The sequence below is a fragment of the Mustela nivalis genome, assembly GCF_964662115.1.
Source record: "Mustela nivalis genome assembly, contig: HAP1_SCAFFOLD_556, whole genome shotgun sequence".
In the NCBI taxonomy this organism is placed as follows: Eukaryota; Metazoa; Chordata; class Mammalia; order Carnivora; family Mustelidae; genus Mustela; species Mustela nivalis.
Genome location: NW_028136103.1, coordinates 303,265 through 327,368, shown reverse-complemented (window position 1 = coordinate 327,368; position 24,104 = coordinate 303,265).

Below are 24,104 nucleotides of genomic sequence, written 5' to 3'. Positions count from 1 at the left end.
TATGAAGAACAGGTTAAAGCTCTGAAGGACTGAGGTGACAGATACTCAGTGCAAGCACACATCTGGTGACCTAAAAGTGCTGGGCGGGACTGGGCCATCCTCTCTCCTGTCTTTCAGTGCCAATCCACTTGCCTGATATCAGATATTTCTCAATGTCAGAGAAATACTGATATGGCTAATGGAGAGAAAGTGAAGATAAATTTTATTTTCATCTGAGGGTAGATAAAAATGAATTATTTTAATCATCTGTACTTTTTTTCTTGGCTTTACTACAAACTCACATTTAGAATATCTACTATAATCTAGTCATGAAAAACACAAATTTAAAGCTATGTCAACAATCATGCAATAATTCATAGAGGTAGGGGAAAAATACCTGAGACTTGAAAATAAAATATTAATATTTGGTGATTTAGAAATACTCCTAATAAGTAAAATAAAGCAAAGTCAGGAAATATAAACATAATCACGGTATCAATATTTAATCATAATATTTTATCAATCCATAAATCTCATTTCTCTAGAATTCTGAGTGAAGTTCATTTGAATCATAAAATAATCATCCATCTTTTATAAACTTCACTAAGGTAAATAAAGTTAAATATTGACAATAAAATTAATTTTTTATAAGACCATCAGATAAATATCTTTTTTTTTCCTCCTGACAAGATAGTGGACATTTTTTTTTAACAGTTCGGGCTCTCTGCTCAGCAGGGAGCCTGCTTCCTCCTCTTTCTCTGCCTGCCTCTCTGCCTACTTGTGATCTCTCTCTGTCCAATAAATAAATTAAAATCTTTAAAAAAAAACAGTTAATCTAACATGTTATTAGTTTACTGGTAACAGGAGGCTGAGAAAACTTCCACCAACCTTTAAGAATCATTAAATTCAACATTACTTCTTTCTATAAAGGACCATATTCACATGCTGCTAGATAAATTAAGTTTTCCTTAATTTCTTTTTTTTTCACTTTATGGCAAACATTTTTATCTTTAAACAACTTTAAACTAACATAAAAATGACAAGAAAAGTACCAATAATTTCTTTTTGCCCTTCACCTGGATTCTGCAATTGCTGACATTTTGCCATATTCAATTTTATTACTGTCTTTCTGATTCATTAGAGAGTAGGCAGCAATCACAGGACTCCTTTTCTATTAAGTATGTCAGTTCAGATCCCCAAATTATCCACAAACAGGAAACAATATTAATAAAATAATATTGGCTAAGTAAAGATTTCAAGTTTTTTTTTAATTAACAATTTATTATTTGCCCCAGGGATACAGGTCTGTGAATTATCACACTTACACATGTCCCAGCACTCACCATAACACATACCTTCCCCATTGTCCATACCCAGCCATCCTATCCCTACCCCTCCACCCTCCAGCAGCCCTCAGTTTGTTTCATGAGATTCAGAGTCTCTTATGGTTTGTCTCCTTCTGTTCCCATTAGATTTCAAGCTTTGTAGATTGTCTCAATAATGTTTGTTTCGGCAAAAATTATATTTCTGCTCTATGATACAACCTTGAATCACATTTCACATTTAGATTTGGCATCTTTTTTATTAATAAAAACTAATATTTAATGAGTATTTACTAAGCGTCAGGCATTTGTGTAATGTTTTTGCCTTGGTATTTTATTTATTTATTTACATTTTTTTTAATGTTAAATAACCTCATCAGTTTTTGAGGTAGTGTTCCATGATCCATTGTTTGTGTACAACACCCAGTCCTCTATGCAATATGTGTTTTCCATAATACCCATTACTGGGCTTACCCATCCCCTCTACACCCCCCAACCCTCATTTGATTCCCAAGAGTCCACAGTCTCTCATGGTTCATCCAACCCTCTGAATCCCTCTCCCCCTTCATTTTTCCCTTCCTTCTCCTAATATTCTCCATGCTATTCCTTATGTTCCACAAATAAGTGAAACTGTAGGATAATTGCCTTTCTCTGTTTGACTTATTTCACTTAGCATAATCTCCTCCGCTTACATCTGAGTTGATGCAAATATTAGGCATCCATCCTTCCTGATGGCTGAGTAATATTCCATTATATATGTGGACCTCATCTTCTTTATCCATTCATCTGTTCAAGGGCATCTCAGCTCCTTCCACAGATTGGCTACTGTGGACATTGATGCTATGAACATCAAGGTGCATATGGCCCATCTTGTCACTATATCTGTATCTTTGAGTTAAATAGCCAGTAGTTCAATTGCTGGTTCATAGGATAGCTCTATTTTTAACTTTTTGAGGAACCTCCACACTGTTTTCCAAAGTGGGGCATTGGGTGGCTCAGTGGGTTAGGCCGCTGCCTTCGGCTCGGGTCATGATCTCAGGGTCCTGGGATCGAGTGCCGCATCGGGCTCTCTGCTCAGCAGGGAGCCTGCTTCCCTCTCTCTCTCTCTGCCTACTTGTGATCTCTCTGTCAAATAAACAAATAAAATCTTTAAAACAAAAAAAAACAAAGTGTTTTACCACCTTGTATTCCCACCAGCATTGTAACAGGTTACACTGGGGAAAGGATCCCCTTTCTCCACAACCTCTGCAACATTTGTTTTTTCTTGTCTTGTTAATTTTTGCCAAGCTGATTGGTGTAAGATAGTATCTCAGTGTGGTTCTGATATGAATTTCCGTGATGGTTAATGATAATGATCATTTTTTCATGTGTCTGTTAGCCATTTGTATGTTTTCTTTGGAGAAGTGTCTGTTCATGTCTTCCGCCCATTTTTTGACGTGATTATCTGTTTTGTGTGTGTTGAGTTTGAGGCGTTCTTTATCGATCTTGGATATCAATCCTTTGTCTGTAGTGTCATTTGTGAATATCTTCTCCCATTCCGTGGCTGTTGCTTTGTTTTGTTGACTGTTCTCTTTGCTGTGCAGACTTTTGATCTTGATGAAGTCCCAAAAGTTCATTTCTGATTTTGTTTCCCTTGCCTTTGGAGACATGTCTTGATAGAAGTTGCTGTGGCTGATGTCAAAGAGGTTACTTTCTATGTTCTCTAGGATTTTGATAGATTCCTACCTCATGTTGAGGTCTTTCATCCATTTTGAGTGTATCTTGTGTATGGTGTAAGAGAATGGTCAAGTTTCATTCTTCTGGATGTGGCTGTCCAATTTCCCCAGCACCATTAATTGAAGAGACTGTCTTTTTCCATTGGATATATTTTTTTGCTTTGTCCATAGAGTTGAGAGTCCATATCTGGGCTCTCTATTCTGTTCCATTGATCTTTGTATCTGTTTTTGTGCTAGTACCATGCTGTCTTGATTATCACAGCTTGGTAATGTATCTTGAAATCAGAAAACATAATGCCCCAGCTTTGTTTTTCTTTTTCAACATTTCCTTGGCAATTCACGTTTTTTTCTGGTCTCATACAAATTTTAGGATTATTTATTCTAGCACTTTGTAAAATGCCATTGGTATCTTGATTGGGATGGCGTTGAAAGTATAGATTGCTCTGGGCAGTATAGACTTTTTAACAAAGTTTATTCTTCTGACCCATGAACATGGAATGTTTTTCCATCTTTTTTGTCTCTTCTATAATTTCCTTCATAAGTCTTCTGTAGTTTATCTAGAGTATAGATCCTTCACCTCTTTGGTTAAGTTTATTCCAAGTTATCTTATGGGTCTTGGTGCTGTTGTAAATGGAATCAATTCTCTAATTTCTCTTTCTACAGTTACATTGTTAGTATATAAAAAAGCAACTGATTGCTGTGTATTAATTCTGCATCTTGCCACATTACTGAATTGTTGTATGAGTTCTAGTTATTTAGGGGTGGAGTCTTTGGGGTTTTCCACAGAAAAGGATCATGTCATCTGTAAAGAGAGAGAGTTTGACTTCTCCTTTGCCAGTTTGAATATCTTTTATTTATTTTTGTTGTCTGTTTGCTGTTGCTAGGATTTCTAGTACTAAGTTGAACAATAGTGGTGAGAGTAAGTATCCTTGTCATGCTCCTGATCTTAAGGGAAGAGAATGATATTTGTTGTGGGCTTTCATAGACGGTTTTTATGAAATTGAGGAATTTTCCCTCTATCTCTACAGTTTGATGAGTTTAAATCAGGAAAGGATGCTTATTTTGTCAAATGCTTTTACTGCACCAGTTGAGAGGACTATATGGTTCTTCTCTCTCCTCTTATTAATGTGTTCTGCCACATTGATTGATTTGCAAATGTTGAACCACCCTTGTATCTCTGGGATAAATCCCACCTGCTCATGATGGATAATCCTTTTAGTGTATTGTTGGATCCTATTAGCTAGGATCTTGTTGAAAATTTTGGCATCCATATTCATCAGGGATATTGGTCTGAAACTGTTCTTGATGGGGTCTTTGCCTGGTTTGGGGATCAAGGTAATGCTGGCCTCATAGAACGAGTCTGAAAGATATCCTTCTGTTTTTATTTTTTGAAAAAGCTTCAGAAGAATAGGTATTATTTCTTTAAATGTTTGGTTGAATCCCCCAGAGAATCCATCAGGCCCTGGACTCTTGTTCCTTGGGAGGATTTTAATCACTGCTTCAATCTTGTTTATGGTTATTGTTTGTGGAAACTGAGGCTGTCAGTTTCTCCTGTTTCAGTCTTGGTAGTTCATAGGTTTTCAGGAAGACATCCATTTCTTCCAGGTTGCTTAATTTATTGGCATACAGTGGTTGATAATAATTTCTAATAATTGTTTCTATTTCTTTGGTGTTAGTTGTGATATCTCCCCTTTCATACATAATTTTATTAATTTGGGTCCCTTCTCTTTTCTTTTGAATAAATCTGGCTAGTGGTTTATCGATCTTATTAATTCTTTCAAAGAACCAACTTCTAGTTTTGTTGATTCCCTATACTATATTTCTGGCTTCTAATTCATTGATCTCTGATCTAATCTTAATAACTACTCTTCTAATTCATGATTTAAGCTTTATTTGTTGTTTTTTCTCCAGTTCTTTAAGGTGTATAGTTAATTTGTGTATTCAGGATACATTATATATATATATATATATAATTTTTTTTTATTTTTTATTTTTTTGATTAAGGCTTGGATGGCTATGTATTTCCCTCTTAGGACTGCCTTTGCAGGATCCCATAGGTTTTCTCCAATGTGTTTTTATTCTCATTGGTTTCCATGAATTGTTTAAGTTCTTTCTTGATTCCCTGGTTGACCCAAACATTCCTTAGCAGGATGATCTTTAGATTCCAAGTGTTTGAATTTCTTCCAAATTTTTCTTGTGATTGAGTTCCAGTTTCAAAGCATTATGGTCTTAGAATATACAGGAAATAATCTCAGTCTTTTGGTATCAGCTGAGGCTTGATTTGTGACCCAGTATGCGATCTATTCTGGAGAAATATCCAAGTGAATTCAAGAAAAATTAATATTCTGTTATTTTAGGGTGGATTCTGTATATATCTATGAGGTCCATCTGGTGTGGTATCTCATTCAGAGTTCTTGTTTCTTTATTGATTTTCTGCATCAATGACCTGTCTATTGCTGAGTTGAGGGCTGAGGTCTCCTCCTGTTAGCAAGTTATTATCAGTATGTCTCTTTATTTTGGTTAATAGTTGGTTATGTAATTGGCTGCTACCATGTTGGTAGCATACCATATTTACAATTGTTAGATACTCTTGTTGGATAAACCCTTTAATATTTATATTGTGTCCTTCTGTAAAGACTATAGTCTTTAACTCAAAACCCAATTTGTCTGATATAAGAATTGCTACCCCAGCTTACTTTGAGGTCAACTGGCATGAAAGATGGCCCTCCATCCCTTCACTTTCAGTCTGGATGCATCTTGAGGTTGAAAATGAGTATCATGTAGAGAGCGTATGGATGGGTCCTATCTTTTTATAATCTGCAACCTTGTGCTGTTTCATGGGAGCATTTAGGCCATTCATGTTGAGAGTGATTATTGAAAGATATGATTTTATTTTCATCATGTTGCCTGTGAAGTCCTTGTTTCTATAGATTGTACATTTCTGTTCTGTATCACTCTTGGGGTCTTTCTCCTTTTATAGACCCCCCCCTTTAATATTTCTTGTAGGGTTAGCTTGATGGTAACAAATTCGTTCCATTTCTGCTGGTCTTGGAAGCTCCTTATCTCTCCATCCATTCTGTTATCTTTCTGGATAAAGTATCCTTGGCTGCATGTTTTTTCCCTTATTACTTTGAATATGTCTTATAGCCCTTTCTGGCTTGCCAAGTATCTGGGGACAGGTCTGACATTATTCTAATTTTCCTCCCTTTATAAATAAGAAACTCCCCTCTTCCTGCTTTCAAGATTGTTTCCTTGGATCTAAATTTGCAAATTGTGCTATTATATGCTGTGGCATTGGTCTGTTTTTGTTGATCTTGTGAACGGTCCTCTCTGACTCTTGGACATGAATGCTTATATTTTTCCCTCAAATTAGGGAAGTTCTCAGCTACAATTTACTCAAATATATTGTCTAGAACCCCCCGCACCCCTTCAAGGATCCCAATAATTCTTAAATTGAACATTTCATTCTGTCACTAATCTCTTCCAGTTTGATTTCTTAGTTTTTAATTTGTTTTTCCCATGCCTCCTCAATTTCCATCTCTTCTATCATCTTATCTTCTATCTCACTAATTCGTTCTTCTGCCTCGTTTACTCTGACAATCAATGTATCCTGCTTAGACTGCATTTCATTCACCACATTTTTAAGTTCAGCCTGATTAGATCCCATCTCTGTCCTTAGAGATTCTACATTGTTGTTAATATTTTTTCAGGCCTAGATATTGCCTTGATAACTGTTACTCTAAAATCAATTTTTGACATCTTGATTGTATCCATATCCAGTAGTTCTATGGCAGAGACCACTTTTTTGGTTCTTTCTTTTAGGGTTCCTTCTCCTAGTCATTCTGTTGAGGGGTGGTTGAAGGGATGTACAGAGTCCAAATTATTGACCACAACCCAAGCAAGATGCACCTGTTTTATAGGGACCTTAGGGATGTTGGCCTCTTGTTCTTCCAGCCTATTTTCTGGTGGATGGTGGATAGGCCTGTGGTGCTATTACTCAGGCAACCTTGTTTGGGCGAAATTACCCTGCCCCCTGTGGGGAGGGGATGTATTCATTGAAACCTTTTTAGTTTTGATTTTTTGTTGTTGTTGTTGTTGTCTGGCATCTTTCCCTGGCAGCTTTGTGCATCTCTTCTGAGAGTCAGAGCAGAAGTGATTGTATCCAAACCTTTGTCTCAGAATAGAGAGAATGCAGTCTGATCTTCATGGAACTCTCCAGGCCACACTATCTCTGCTTTTGTATGTGCTACTAAAAACCACAGTGTTCTGGGTTGTGCACCCCACAGCAGCACTCCCAGCCCTTGCTTCTAGGTCCAGGCATGTCTCTACCCTTTGTGCTTCTACAACTGCAAGGCACCCTTGGGTTGCTTGTGTGCTCCTAAAGCTCTAGGTATAAGTCTGGTGGACTGTCCTAAAGTCCTTCCTTACTGCTATGGATCTTCAAGTCTGTGCCTGGTCCATAGTGTGGGCAGCTTTTGAGTGCTCTTGTGTTATTTCACCTTCCAGGCTGAAGAGAGAAGCAGGCCTCTCCTCCTTCTGTTTATCTTACAATATTTGTTCACAGAATCATGGATCCCTGCTTCATACCTCAATACCAACCACCAGAGATATTCTGTTTGTGGAGATCCAGATATATCTTCTTATATCTCAGGCTGATTTTGTGGTGTTCTGACTAGTCTGGTAGATATCCTGCTCAATCCAGGGGACCAGTTGAAATAGGGTCCCCTACTTCTCTACCATCTTTTTCCTCTTTCTCTGCCATCTTTTTTATTGCTATGTAATTCACATATCATGACATTTACCCTATTAGAGTGTTGTTGGTTTTTGGTGGTTTTTTTTGCACTTATTTGGTTTTTAGTATATTCATAAGGTTGTATAAAAATCACCACTATTTAATGCTTGGAATATTTTTATTACTTCAAAAGAAAAACTGCATATATACTAGCAGTTATACTTCATTCTCCCCTCCCCCAGCCCTGGCTGCCACTAGTCTGATTTCAGTCTCGTAGATATACTTTTTCTGGACAATTCATTTTTATGAAATTATACCATTTGCAGCCTTTTGTGTCAATCTTCTTTCACTTAGCATAAGGTTTAAAAATTAATCTGTATTGTAGCACATACAATATTTTATTTCTTTTAATAGTCAAATACTATTCCATTGTATGGATATATCACAATTTGTTTACCCATTTTTAGTTGTTGGACATCTGTGTTGTTTCCATTTGGAGCTGTTAAGAATAATGTTGTTATGAACATTCATATACATGGTTTTCTTTATGTAAACATATGTTTTCAGTTCTGTTAGAAATATATACCTAGTAGTAGAATTCTTGGTTTATATGATAACTCTAAATTTGACTTTTTGAGGAACTGTCAAATTGTTTGACAGAGGAAATCCATCATTTTATGTTTCTTTTTCTTTTAATTACTCCATTTGTATAGAATATTTAGTTTTTCAATTATTTTATGATGAATAATACTATGGTTGACATTCTTATAGGTTAATTTTTGTACAGATACTTGATTATATCTTTAGCATAAATTCCTAGGTGTGGAATTATTTAAATATTAAATGCATTTGATTTTTTTATTTTTTCTTTGTTTTCTTTTCTTTTTTTTTTAAGTTAACATATAATGTATTATTTGTTTCAGGGGTACAGATCTGTGATCCATCAGTCTTATACAATTCACAGTCTTCATTATAGCACATACCCTCCTCAATGTCCATCACCCCCATTTTATGTTTCAACAAGGAATAGATGAGGATTCTAATTTCTCAACATATATGGCAACACTTTTTATTTTCTGACTTTACTGATTATTGCCATCTTGATTGGTATGAAGTAACATTTCATTGTGGCTTTAATAAGTATTTACCTAATGGCTTGTGATGTTGTGCCTGTTCACATGCCATTATTGGCTATTTGCATTCTTGGAGAAATGTCTATTCAAGTTATTTCCTTATTTTCTAATTGGGTGGTTGTCTCTTTGTCATGTTGTAAGAGTTCTTGATATACTCTGGATTTGAAAGTCACAAGATATATGAATTGCAAATATCTTCACCCATTCTGTGGATAGTCTTTCATTTTCATGATCATGTCCTTGGAGATGGAGAAAAAAATAATTTTGGTGACATCTTATTTATCTGTTTTTTCTTTGTATGTTGGACTTTATGAATTATTTCTAAGAAACTATTACCTAATTCAAGATCAAAAATATTTACACATATGTTTTATTCTAAGAGTTTTATAGTCTTAGTTCTTATAGTTTATTTATTTATTTATTTAGATGGTTGTTTTTAAAAATTAGATAGTTAATTTTTAGATATGGTATAAGGTAGGAGTCCAACTTGATTCCTTTGCATAAGATTACTAGCTGTCTTTCAGTACTAATTGTTGAAAACACTATTCTTTCACCTACTGAGTTGTCTTGGGACCCTCATCAAAAGTCAGTTTCTCAAAGATATATGGTGTTATTTTGGAACATTAATTTTTATCCCATTAATTCATTCATCTACTCCTAATCCAATAACACACATAATTAAATTTCTAACTTTGTGATGAGTTGTGAATTCAGGAGGTATGAGTCTTCTAATTTTGTTTTTTAATTTTTTTTTTTTTTTTTTTTTTGCTATTTGGAGCCCTGCTGGTTTTGATAGAAATTTTATTATATCTATAGATCAATTTGAGTAGGATTGCCATTTTAATAGTATTAAATGTTCCAGCTCATGAACATGGTATATCTTTTAATGCATTTAGTATTTTATAAATTTTCTTTCAGTGATTTTTATATTTTTTACTGTACAAGTTTTGTAGTTCTTTTAAGTTTATTTCCACTTAATTTATTATTTTTTTCTATTGAAAATTAAATTGCTTTCTTAATTTCATTTCCAGATTGTTCATTTCTAGTGTATAAAATCACCACTAAATTTGTATATTGATATTGTATCCTGAAACCTTGCTGAATTTATTTGCTCTAAATTTCCTTGTGTATTTTCATATGTTTCTCTAGAAACATTTCATATGTTTCTATATACACAAGATCATGTCATGAAAATACAGATAGTTTTATCCCTTCCTTTCTAGTCTTAATATCTTTTTAACTGTTTTTGCATTATTGCTTTGGCTACAATCTTTTAAAATATTAGATAGAAATAATAAGAGTGGCCATCCTAGTGTTGTTTTCAATTTATGGAGAAATTTTTGGTCTTTCATCATTAAGTGTGATGTTAGCTGTGGGTTTTATCAAGTAGTTTATCATCATGGATTGATACAATTACATTTTCTCCCCTACTCTCTTAATAATGCATAATGCATAAATACATAATCTTTTCTTGAAATACATCTTAGGCTTGGGATAAAGACAATTTGAACTTAGATTTTTTTTTTCAAAATATACTGTTGTGTTTGATTTAGCATACTTGATTTAATATGAAGGTGAATTATAATGAAATCAGTAGAAACATATTTTTCCTAGACTACCTGGTGCTATCAAAAGTAGCTGAAACATGAGCAAAAGCATCTACTCTCTTTGTCACCCAAATCACGTCTTTATAAAAACTAAAATATCATTTAACTCACATGTATATTTAAGGATTAAATAAACTAATACGGATGAAATTTTATGTTTTTTTTTCTATTTTTATAATTATTACTACTGCATTTTTTTCTGTAAGAGAGTTGGTCTAACTTTTATATTTTTTATCTCTTTTTACTTTCTTTGATTTAAATCTTATTCTATCCTTATAAAGATTGTTAGCCATTTCTTATTTATTGAACAAATATTCATGATGTGTTTTTCTTAAAAAAAAAAAAAAAGTACTGTAAGGGCCTATTTAGCCAGAGCAATTCCACCCGGTTAAACAATGACCTTGTTGTTTACACAGTAAAACTTAAACTGTCCCTGCTTCCCCCCACCCCACTTCCCACAGGGGACTTACTTAAAACAAGTCCTGGAAACTAGTCCCAGGTAACAAAGCCCAAATACAAGGGTGGGTCAGGCCAGGTGGAGGTATTCAATCAGTAGGGGCTCATATTGTCTCCCTAGCTACCAAGGAGTATGGGCCCCGCCTTTGGGTGCCTTTTGGGCACTAATTCTGACCAAGGTGAAAGGCTAGTTCAAATATCTACTATAGGGTAAGTTGTAATTCAATTGGTCACTTATGTGTGACCTAGCAGGACTATACAGCTTTCTCTGTGTTAAAATCTCACTGGCCACCTGTGCATGGCCAGGCCCAACCACATGGCCTTTGCCCTTAAAAGCTAGTCTGTAAGGCAGAGAGAGGTCTCCTCTTTGCATGAGTTGGTCCTGGCTGGTCAGTGTGATTCTCGATGCTTGTCACAAAATAAAGCTTTGCTTGACCTTCTCTTTGGATCAGTCTTGCCCCCTCTTCCATGGACCCAATAGTACAATAAGGTAATTGCTACTTTATTGAAGGTTCCCTGGCATTAGCCTATAAAACATTTTCGAACTAACAAATAATATTTTTGGTAACTTTTACTTGCTGATTTAATCACTTATATGGCTTTGGATATATTTAGATTTTATTTTTGTGTGTGTGTGTGTGTGTGTATAAAATTTATAAAGATATATTGATAGAAATGTCATTTTTACCTTTTTTCTTATATATCATTTGAAGCTGTTTATAATTTCTTCTGATTTTTATTTTTAATTTTAAAGATTTTATTTATTTGACAGAGAGAGAGATCACAAGTAGGCAGAGAATCAGGCATAGAGAGAGGGGGAAGCAGACTCCCCACTGAGCAGAGAGACCAATGTGGGGCTGGATCCCAGAACCCTGAGATCATGGCCTGAGCTGAAGGCAGAGGCTAACCCACTGAGCCATCCAGGCACTCCAATTCTGATTTTTAAATTTCATTTATATATCCAGAATTATTTTCAATTTTTCAAACCCAATATTGTTTGGGGATTTATTTATTTATCTTTAGTCAGTTGCGATAGAAGTTTGCCTTTTGAGGTTAATGTTCAGCATGAAATCAACCATAATACAGGGCTTGCTAAAATGTAACACGAAGGCTGCTGGGGGGAAGAAGTTTTCAGAGAAGGGATAGGCCTTTGGAATGCCTAGGCCTGATGGACCTCTCTGCCTTTGCAATGCTGCAGAGACTTGCTTTCCCCAAGGCTCTCTTAACCCAAACAGCCACCCTGTGATCTAAGAGATATATGCATTGTCCCTTAAGCTATGTCTAGGAGGACAGGCAGATTAGCATATCTTATCTTTCCTGTAAACAGATCCTCCTAGTTTCAGAAAGACCCCTTGTCAACATCACAGGCCTCAGAAACAGTGATAAGGATTTGTGATTATTGTGAAGGATCAATAAAAGGAGGAGCAAAGAAGAGCAAAGGGTCTTTGGGCATTGACCCCCTTGCCTTCTACTCTCTTTCACAGCCAAGTCTGGAGTGACCTTTCATTTGTTGGGATAGGGATTGCTGGCCATTCCCAGCATTTGCCTGCGTCTAGGTCTTCAATCTCCTTCCAGGTTTCATACGTATATCTGTGTACAAATGACAGTCTGTGTGTGTGTTGTTTGTAATTAAATTGAACTCACACACCCGTGTGTGTGTAAAACTTTTATGTAGTTCAATAGGAGATGTGTTCCTTATTAACTATAAATCTATATTATCTGGTGCAATGACAAAGTATCTTTAAAATATTATGCACAGTGAAACAATATTTTTATAAAATATATGCTTATATAATTGTAAAATGCACTACATGCATGGAACAAATCTAGATTTAAGTACACTAAAACATTAGTACTCCTTACCTCACTGTAGGTGAATTGGAGATGATTTTATTTACCTAACCTGCAGTTTAGCATTTCTCAGGAGCCACCATTACTGATTTTCATTTTAAGTGGAAAATTTTCTTTTATATTGTACTGACATTTTCCAAAATGATTGCTTTTAATTATATCAATCATTTTCTCAAAATGCTTCAGTGATTTGTTGTTCCCAAAGGGTAGAGTTTAGATTCTTTATTCTAATATTCAAAGTCCTCTGTCACTTGGCAGCAAACTGTATTTCTTCTCTTATCCTAATTCTCACACTCAATACAACAATTCCAACCAAATGCTTTTACCAGCTGTTCTCACAAATTTCTCTCTCCAATCTTCATACTTTTTGTGCACTCTGTTTCATCTACCCAACTGAAAATATCTCTATCTTTTTTTTTCTGCCTATGTGAATCCTACCTATTCTTCAAAATGCAATTACTCTTTCTTCATCTTTTATAAAGTCTTCCTGGGGGGAAGGGAAACAAAACAAAACAAAACAAAACAAAAGGGAGTTCTTTGAATATCTTAATGCCAATATTACTTTACTAATTTTCTAATTAATATTTTACTCCTCTGGCATCCATTTTAGTGGCATTAACTCAGGATTGCATAAACTCGTTGCATTGTGGGACCTATTCGAAGCTGCCCAGCTAACAGGGTGAGTGGGAAAAGCTATCCTGTGCATGCATGCTGGCTACTCAAGATTTGTCTTAGTATAAAGCTGCATCTGCCCAGAGCAAAGAAGGTTTATTTTTATAAAAAGATTCCATCCATAGAGGAAGTCATGTTGCAATTATAGTCTGTCCAGAGACTGCATCCTTATATAAGCCACAGGATGTTCAGATAAATAAGTAATTTCATGGCTCCTCATAGTTAACATTTTAAAGGGATTATATCTGTTCCATCAAATTAGGATATGGAGTGTTTCTGTAATTTTTTGTATACATTAGATCACCTAGCACAATGCCACATGAATGGTTTATGAACAGATATGCACAATTCAGATATATCTGACATGAAACAAAATCTCAGGGATATCAAGACAGATTCCTACATTTCAAGCAAATTGTAGCTGCAGCAACTTTGCCACCTACTTTTACAAACGCCTGTGAGGCAATGAGAAGAGTTTGGAAGATAATAATCACCATAACCTTTACTCATTATCAGTTATTACTTAACAATAGTAACTAGCATTTAAAGACTATTTTACAGGTTTAAGGTACATCATCATTAGATAATAACCATGTCCTTCCCATTTCTTTTTTGATGCCTAGGTTGGTACCTGGAATAGTAGCCTCCTGGCAAATATTTCTTAAAGGAATAAAATAAATTCAATATTAATTATCACTACATACATAAGTGAAACACCATGGACTTTTTCATACTGTTGAGCATCTGTGATGGGAGTGGGAAAAATCAGAGTCACAAGGCCAGCAAGTGGAATGTTCTCTCTGTTGTGGCTTTCTTATTAAAAGAAGGAGTGGAGAAAGCACATTTCCTGCAGAGTACAGGTACAGGTAATAAAGAGTATACCAAACTATAAAAGTCACTTAAGCATTCTCTTACATGTTCATAATGGTATTTAAAATCAAATAGTTTATTTTCCTCCAAATTAGAAATTTTTTTTCTGGTAGAAGCCATGCTGCCTGTGTTTATTTGAGAAACAAACCCAAGTTAATATGCTTGTCCTTAGGGGTTTCAACAAGTGACCTTGGAAAGTTGTCACAACTAAATATAGAGCTGAATATTGTGATGAATGCTATTAGAAATAGCCACTTTGAAAGTTTGTCTCTAGCATATTAATTGTGGAGATGTCATCAAATCTGCCACATATGTTTGCAATGGCTAGCTACAAAAGAATACAGGTTGAAGAGCTGTTCACACAGACGTGATGCAGTGTCATGCACCACTCTTCTGCTGAAGTTAGAACAATGTGTGCGGCCTTTTGCAGGGAACATGCACTTGGTTTATCCCATACACTCTCACTAAAAATGCATTCTGCTTCAAAGCACCAGAAAGTGGTGCTTTTTGATAACACAAAACTTGTAACCTCCAGTTGTTCTATCAGCATTAGCTTCTGGGAAATTCTGATCTGAACTACTAGCACAACTTTAAGAATTGTTCAAGTCCTTGCTGCATGCATGTTTCTACGTGCTCACTTTCACTGTGGTTGAATACTTCATTTTCATTTTTCTTTGACTTTAAAAATTTGCTTTATTTTAATTATTCATGTTTTTGGTAATTTGCCTGAAAGTCCTTAGAAGGAACTGGGGTAAACATGTAGACAAATTGTTCTCCAGTACAAGCTACCAAGTTAAAAGTAGAAACGGGAAAATGTGGGAACCCATTTTACAGATAAAGAACCTGAGGCACTGAAGTGTAACATGCCCTAAGGACAAACACAGATTTTTAAACCATAGCTGTGTGAATCTTCACAGTCCCATTTGTTTTCCTCTTCTCACAGGGACATGTGATGAGCGCACACAAACTTGCATAGTTTCATCCCTCACTGGTTTCCACTCTGTCCTCAGCTGTGCCCTCTGCCCCATTTGCAACAGAACCTAAAAAGGTAAAGAAAAAGACTGTTGACTTAGATTAGACTGTGCCCCCAGACACCCAGTGTGTTCCCGCTTAGAAAATGGGTTGACGGGCACCTGGGTGACTCAGTGGGTTACAGCCTCTGCCTTCAGTTTGGGTCATGATCTCGGGGTGCTGGAATCGAGCCCACATTGGGCTCTTTGCTCGGCAGGGAGCCTGCTTACCCCCTCTCTCTGCCTGCTGCTCTGCTTACTTGTGATCTCTCCCTCTCTCTATCAGGTAAATAGATAAAATCTTTAAAAAAAGAAAAAAAAAGAAAGAAAGAGAGAAAGAAAACGGGTTGACTTGAGTTCAACTTTTCTTTTTTTTTAATATTTTATTTATTTATTTGACAGAGAGAAAGATCACAAGTAGGCAGAGAAGCAGGAAGAGAGAGGGTGAAACAGGCTCCCACTGAGCAGAGAGCCTAATGAGGGGCTCATTTCCAGGATCCTGAGACCAGTGACCCACCCAGGAGCCCCTCAACTTTTCTTTTGCAAAATTTCAACTAGGAATCTTAACACATGCCAAATATTAAACCTTGAATTTGAAATCTTTTCTGTGGATTTCTTATTGATAAGTAATGCTTGGGATGGGATTTGTTAAATGGCAAATATTGTAACATAGTATTCAAGTTAAAGTTCCCTAGTTTGACCAACTTTGAGAAGGAAACAAAAAATTGCATCTGCATCAGGACTATGTCAGAAACTGTGCCAAGGAAGGTCTGAAATGAATGAAGATATTACAAAGTGTCACAAAGCTAATTAGTGTGCTGAATCTTCCTGTAGAAGGAAATTTGCTGGCATCACCCCTAGGTCCTAATTTGAGAATGACCTCAAGTCATACTCCCCAAGGTACTATTAAAGAAATACCATACTGAGGAGGACTTTTGATAGATGAATAAAATAAATATTTATTATCTCCATACATAAATAAGTTTATTTCTTCAACTGTTAAAGCTAAATCATTTATTTTTATTACAGGTTTCTTTATTACAGAGAGCCTTAATGTGTTAATAAACACTGTCGGTCTCAAAGAAAGGAAGGCAATGATCAGTTTCTCTTTAGTTTCTGTGGCCAAGGGTAAAAAGCTTCCTGAAGATTGTGCCCTACAAATCACAGTTTGTGAAATATTAAGACACATAAGAAATGATACATCACTCTACTTACTGTTATTCTAAAAATTAAAAATGTAAGTGTATAGATAGTCTTAAATGCATATTTGATTTTATGGGTGTGGAATCCTGTTGCTTGGGTTTGTACGTGGCTCTACCACTTACTAGTTGTGTGAACTGGAACAAATAATTTAGCTTTCTGTTCTTTGGTTTACTCATAGGCTAAATAAGGATAATGAAAGAAGACAAATTGCAATGATAAATGTATTTAGAGCTTATAGCTGCACATTTTTCATTTTCTAATTCACGTTTTTTTCTTCTCACATGAACATATGTGTGGTGTGTGCATTAACTTGGCACAGCCTCCTTCCCCTCTTCACTGCTTTCCACTGATTCTTCAAGTGTGCCCTTCTCTTTTCGAGACAGAATTGGGTTGTTTTGATGATTCCTATGTATAGAAGAGCCTAGAAAAAAACTCAGTGAATATTAGCTAATGTACATGTGATTTATTTTTTATTAAATATATCATTCTATATTATATATATGCATAAGAAATATATATGTTATGCAATAATTATAAATAACATACTATTTATATATATATTTATATATATTCATTTATATGTCAGTATATTTTAAGTCTTATATAAGTTATGTATTATGGAACATATATTATTAAATAATATTTATATATTATTATATTATAATTATATAATTATATATATAAGGCATATATATTTATAAGGCATAAATATTCCTACAATCATGAATAAAATAATAAAAATAATTATATTTAAAAACATCTCCAAGTTGTTAGCTTATATTTTACTGTTGTAACACATATACATTAAGCATCATGCATTTTCAGTCTTATAAAATCTCTCTAGCATGCCTCCAAGGCAAGTTCCCTCAAGAGCTGGAGAGGTCTTTTGGCCAGAACCTTTGCACATTTAACCTCTATACTGTTCTGAGACTAAGTATAAGCACATGTCTCCATAGGAAGCATTTAGCAAAGCATTTGCTACCATCAGCTGAGTCCCTATAATGTGCACAATTCTTGACACCTGCTATTTCAAATCCTCATGCTTGTCTTATAAGGTCAATAATGTCACTGTCAGATAAAGAAACTGGGGCTAGAGGAAGTTTCACAGCTAGTAACACATGGAACTTGGATTATAAACCAGGACTTACTGATGTGAAAGTTCACTTCTTTGAGCTCCCTGCTACAGCCATAGGAGCCATAGGAGCTCGGAAATCCAATCCAGCCATGACTCTCACGTGGAGAGGCTAGGTGGCAAGGCAACTGAAGCACACCAACCAGATTAAGGGCAGCAAAACACGGAATCAGGAATTATCCCAATGAATCTGAATACTCCATGCCATCTTCTATGTTTAATGTAAAATGTGAGAAAAATGAAAGGATTATTTTCCCAATTTTCTATTTTTCTATTCATTAGATTTTTAAAAATGTCTGTTTAAGTTCTCCCCATAAATCAATATCAATGGTATGTCTTAGCTTAACCATGAGGCTTGCTTACTCAGCTGTATTGTTATGTGAGGTTGCACAGACATACACTTAGCACGTTTTCTTAAGAGGAAATAAAATATTTCATATTTTACTTCATTAATCTCCTCAGTACTCCTACAATTTCTAAGGAAGTATTCACTTATACATACGAATCAGGTACACTGGATTCAGAAAGAGCGGCGTCAGTAGAAGCTTTAATTTGTCAAGTTGACAAGGGTATTTCCTTGTTCATGATGCCATATCTAAAACTCAGGCTTTCTTTAGTGGTCACAAATCACTAAATGAGATTATAATGAATAAGGTTTGGACATGGAAGAGATTATCATGTTTTCAAACTATGTATTACCTAGGTGCTCATTTTACAATATTTACCAAATACCTACTACATGCAGGCATTGTTTGAAGGGTTTTAGATACAGCAAAGCACAAAATAGGAAAGAATCCCTGCATGTGTAAGACTTACATTCAAATGGGAAAAAGGATAATAAACTGGTGAATTACACAGACACACCCTTTACATACACCACACCACCTTACATATAAAGGTGATAAATGCTATGGAGAAAGTGAAAGCAGGAAAGAAGAGGAAATACAGTTCAAACAAAGGGAGGTCTGATTTTAAATAGTGTGTTCAGGAAAAATCACTGTGAGAAGTCGTTTCCTTTTTAGATTTTTCCCTTTTCTTTCCTTTTTATTTCTTTCTTTTTTTTCCTTTTTATTGCTCTTGTTTTGTGATTTTTTGTTTTTAAAATTTGAAGGTGGTCAAGCGCAACCCATGCTGGTGTTGGCCAGGAGTATTCCTGGCAGGAGAAATGATTGCAAAGATGGGCATGTACCTCGTGTGCCAGAGGAATAACAGAGAAATCAGTGGGGCAGAATGAGTTTGTGGTGAGGAGCCCAGGAACAAATGAGATCAGACAGTTAATAGAAGCCCAGCGCTTACTGGTCTGGAAGAAAGTTCTAAAGATTTTGGTTTTGGCTGAGAGAAGATAAGCTATCTAGTAGTAGGTTATCTAGCAAAGACTTTGAGAAGAATTATGTGATAAGATTTTTATTTTAAAAGATCACTCTGGACCTTTTTATCTAATTTATAAAAAGCTGCAGAAGACTGGCCCACAGATCTTATAATGACAAGAAGATATTTCACCAGAAGGCAGAAAACACAAAGAATCATAAATGAGCTAAATTCTGAATGGGTGAGGCTGTTCTTAGGAGTCTAGAGACCCATGGATGCTTTATCACTGGTTCAGAGCTAGAAGGAACAATCATAAAAGAGGGAATTGAAGAAAAAGCCCACCTTCAAATGACACCATGAGGCCTGGTATGAGGAATGAGAGTTCCCAGATATCCTACCACGGAGTGAATCGACAACAATCAGCACTCCCCGCCCCCCTCACCCCGCCATGGGCCTTCCACTGCAGGCAACAATACAGAAAAGACTCAGGAATAAGTGATAAAGTCCATAGAATTTCTCCCAAAACATCCAAGACCATTGCTTGGTGCTGAGCAGCAGCCTAATGAAGGGTTTTAAAATAACTATGGTAAATATATAATAAAACCAAGTGGAAAAGAAAAGTGATATATAGGATCAGATAAGGAGTCTCAGCAACTCAAGGGAAACTACAAAAAGTAAGTAATGGCAATTTTAGAATTTAAAAAATACATTAGAAATTAATAGTCATTTGGTAGATTTGACCATAACCCAGACACAACAAAGGAAAGGATCAGGAACTAACATATAAAGGCCCAAATAGATTTTAAAGAACCAAACAGACCATCTGAGACTTGTAGGAGAGTATTAAATGGTCTAACACACTTGCAATTGAAGTCCTAGTAGGAGATGTGAGAGGGATAGAGATATAATGTTTTTTTTTGTTTGTTTTAAATAATGAAGAAAATAAACTCACAGATCTAGGAACAGCAATAAACTCCAAACAGGAGAAATACTACTTAGACACACCAGAGACAAACTGTTGAAGACCTAAGATAAAATGAAAATCGATAAATCAACCAAGCAATTGGACACATGACATTCAGGAAAACAAAAATAAAGATGTCTAGGGGCACCTGGGTGGCTTAGTTAAGTGTCTGCCTTCAGCTCAGGTCATGATCCCAGGGTCCTGGGATCAAGCCCCACATTGGGCTCCCTGCTCAGCAGGAAGCTTTCTTCTCCCTCTCCCACTCCCCCTGCTTGTGTTCCCTCTCTTACTGGGACTCTCTGTCAAATAAACAAATAAATATAAAATCTTAAAACAAAACAACAAAAAAAAAGATGTCTGTCTTCTACTCAGAAATAGTAGAAGCCCAAAGGCAGCGGCAGGGAATTTCACCTAAGGCAAGAAACATTCAATGTATAGCCAGTGGACATGGTTTTCAAAAATAAGGTGATATAAAATTATTTTATGGCAGACAAAGACAAAATAAATTAATTTTCAGGCTAAAGAAGGGAAATCATATGTACATGTGAATTAATGTGGATGGAAACATATAACAAAATTCAAAATATATTATAATGAACAACTCTCCACAAATTAAGAATAGAGAGAAATCATCTTCATTTTCTGAAGAGTGTTTACAAAATTCTAATGATAGCCTACTCCTTAATGACAAAAGACTGAATGCTTTCTTTCTAAGACTGGGAACACAGTAATGATGCTTGCTCTCATAATTTTCATTTGACACAGTACTGACATTTCTAGTCATTGCATTAAGGCAATAGAAATTAAAAGCCAGGGCGCCTGGGTGGCTCAGTGGATTAAGCCGCTGCCTTCAGCTCGGGTCACGATCTCAGGGTCCTGGGATCGAGTCCTACGTCGGGCTCTCTGCTCAGCGGGGAGCCTGCTTCTCTCTCTCTCTCTCTCTCTCTCTCTCTCTGCCTGCCTCTCTGTCTGCTGTGATCTCTCTCTCTGTCAAATAAATAAAATCTTTAAAAAAAAATTTAAAAGCCTACATATTAGAAAGGAAGAGGCAAAGAACTACTTCTATTTATAGATGACTTCAATGTCTGTATGAAAAATCCAAAAGAATCTCTAAAAAACAAATCCTAGAATGAATACATGAGGTTGGTTAGGTCACAGCATCCAAGGCCAATATACAAACATTAGATGAAAGTTCAAATTACCTCTTCCAGATTCATCTCTTGTAGTTACTAACAAGCTTCATTGCATGGTTTTCTCTGTGAAATGTAGTACTTATCTCTCCAACTGATATATCACTTCTAGAATAGGCATTAGAATTCATATAAAATATATATGAGAAGGCACTACAGTAACTAAAAAAAAAATCTTGTAAAAGGAGAGTAAAGTGAGAAAAATCACTCTACCCTTATGGAAGAGCTAATATATATATCTAGACTAATTACATAGTGTAGTCTTGGTAGAGGGAGAAGGGCTGCGGTCAGTGCAACAGAAGAGAGAACCCAACAATAGACCCACCTAAATCTGTCCAGCTGTGTTTTGACAAAGCTACAAAGGCAATTCAGTAGAATAAAGATACCCTTTTTCAGGAAGTGGTGCTGGAGCAACCAAAGGTCCATAGGGAAGAAAGAGCTTTTGTGGAGAGGTTAGGCCAAAAGCCTGAATGCGGTGGATGCAAGAAAGAACAAGGGAAAGATGTTTGCAAAACCCCAAGAACAAAATATTGTTTGGAACATAAGTATCATAAGGACCAGAAAGAATTATGAGAGTGGCAGGAAAAAGCAGGCCGGGTCAAGAAAGTAACATTAACACAACCTTTGTTCTCACTTAGAAAGGGATTATAGATACCAGTCCTTTGTATTCATTAAAAGTCATGCCTATAATCCACCTAATTAAGAGAAGCTATTTGCTTCTACAAATTTCTATTATTGCACATTGTAATTATAATTGGATTTTTACTACTTTTAGCTGATATACTAAAAACATATTTAATAACCTGTACTGTGGTTTTCCTCATCACAGTTCCAATGTCTAGTAACTGCCAAGCATATAGCTGGAACTGGAGAAATATTCATTAAATGCAATTAAACTAAATGAAGCCAAGTTACTAAATGGCTTGATTTCAGTTTTAAAGCCATTGCTCTCATGCTCTTTACCCCTGAAACTTTGCCTAAGCAATTTTCCCCCAGACTCTCTCCAAATGAGTCTAACTTCAGCCACAGGTCCCACTCCTTCTATGCTATTTGGATGCAAGTTCAAAGTAACTCTTCCAGATTCATCTCTTGTAGTTACTAACAAGCTTCATTGCATGGTTTTCTCTGTGAAAGGTAGTACTTATCTCTCCAACTGATATATCACTTCTAGAACGTCCCTAGAGTTCCCATAACCTTTAGATTTTGTTCGTTGATAGATTATATGTTCCCAGGGAGGGAACATGAATCTCCGATTTCTTCTGTTCCTTTGTGTTCATCCTTATTTCTAGCATTTCTTCAAATGTGAAGTCAATGCTGTGGTTATTCCATTCATGTACTAGATTGTATTTGACTCTATAATATTCCAAACCCTGAAACTAATGAAACAGATTTGCTTCTTGGATAATTTATCATAGCAATGATATTTTCAGTCTAGATTTCTACAGCTTATCTTCACTAGATCATCCACTTAGTACATGACATTTCTAATAGTTACTTATAACCTGGTTAAGATATGTAGTATTAATACAGGTGTTTTTTTCTTCTTCTTTTTGCTCCTAACCACATGTCTCTGGATGAGTAGAATTAGCTGTGGGGTGTTTAAGCCAATGGGTCAACAATGGCATGGAGTCCTTTCTAGGGAGAGCGTATCTCAATAAATGTTTGGATTGTTTATGGATAAACTTTTGCTTATCATCAATAGGCAAGAGAAATAAAGTAAGAGCTAATTAGGTCTACATAGTAACTAATAGCATTTATGAGCTATATGTTTGTATTTTGAGATGGTTGATGAGAATCCAGACAGCGAATGCAGAGAGTACTTCAGGAGAGAGCAAGATCCATATGAGGAAAAGTGATAATTTAGACCTCAAAAAAAAAAAAATTAAAATTCTTGCTCTGTGACTGATCCCATTAAACAGGCAAAAGCAAGCTTAAAGAGTAGGAGAAAGTATTTGCAAACTACATATCCAGCAAAAATAGCTCAGTAATTAAAATGTATAAAGAACTCCAAAAACTCAAAAGAATTAAGAAAAAAAAAAAAGAAAAAATAATCCAAAAAATTCCAATTAGGAATTGTTGATGATGACAAATTTGTAATAGACCTTGAAGTCTGGAATTGTGATGCCAACAACTTTGGCTTTCTTTTTCAATATTCCTCTGGCTATTCAAGGTATTTTCTAGTACCATATAAATTTTAGGATTATTTGTCCTATTTCTTTGAAAAAAATGGATGGGATTTTGATAGGGATTGCATTAAATGTGTAGATTGCTTTAGGTAGCATAGACATTTTCACAATATTTGTTCTTCCAATACAGGAGCATGGGACATTTTTCCATTTCTTTGTGTCTTCTTCAATTTCTTTCATGAGTACTTTAGAGTTTTCTGAGTATAGATTCTTTGTCTCTTTGGTTAAGATTATTCCTAGGTATCTTAGGGTTTTGGGTGCAGTTGTAAATGGGATTCACTCCTTAATTTCTATTTCTTCTGTCTTGTTGGTATAAAAAAAATGCAACCAATTTCTGTGCATTGATTTTATATCCTGACACTTCACAGAATTCCTATACAAGTTAGAGCAGATTTGGAGTGGAGTCCTTTAAGTTATCCACATACAGTATCATATCATCTGCAAACAGTGATAGTTTGACTTCTCTTTTGCCAATTTGGCAAAATTTGGATGCCTTTAATTTCTTTTTGTTGTCTGATTGCTGAGGCTAGGACTTCTAGTACGATGTTGAATAGCAGTGGTGATAACGGACATCCCTGCCGTGTTCCTGACCTCAGCGGAAAAGTATTCAGTTTTTCTCCATTGAGAATGATATTTGCAGTGGGTTTTTCATAGATGGCTTTGATAATATTGATAATATGTGCCCTCTATCCCTACACTTTGAAGAGTTTTAATCAGGAAGGGATACTGCACTTTGTCAAATGCTTTTTCAGCATCTATGGAGAGTATCATATA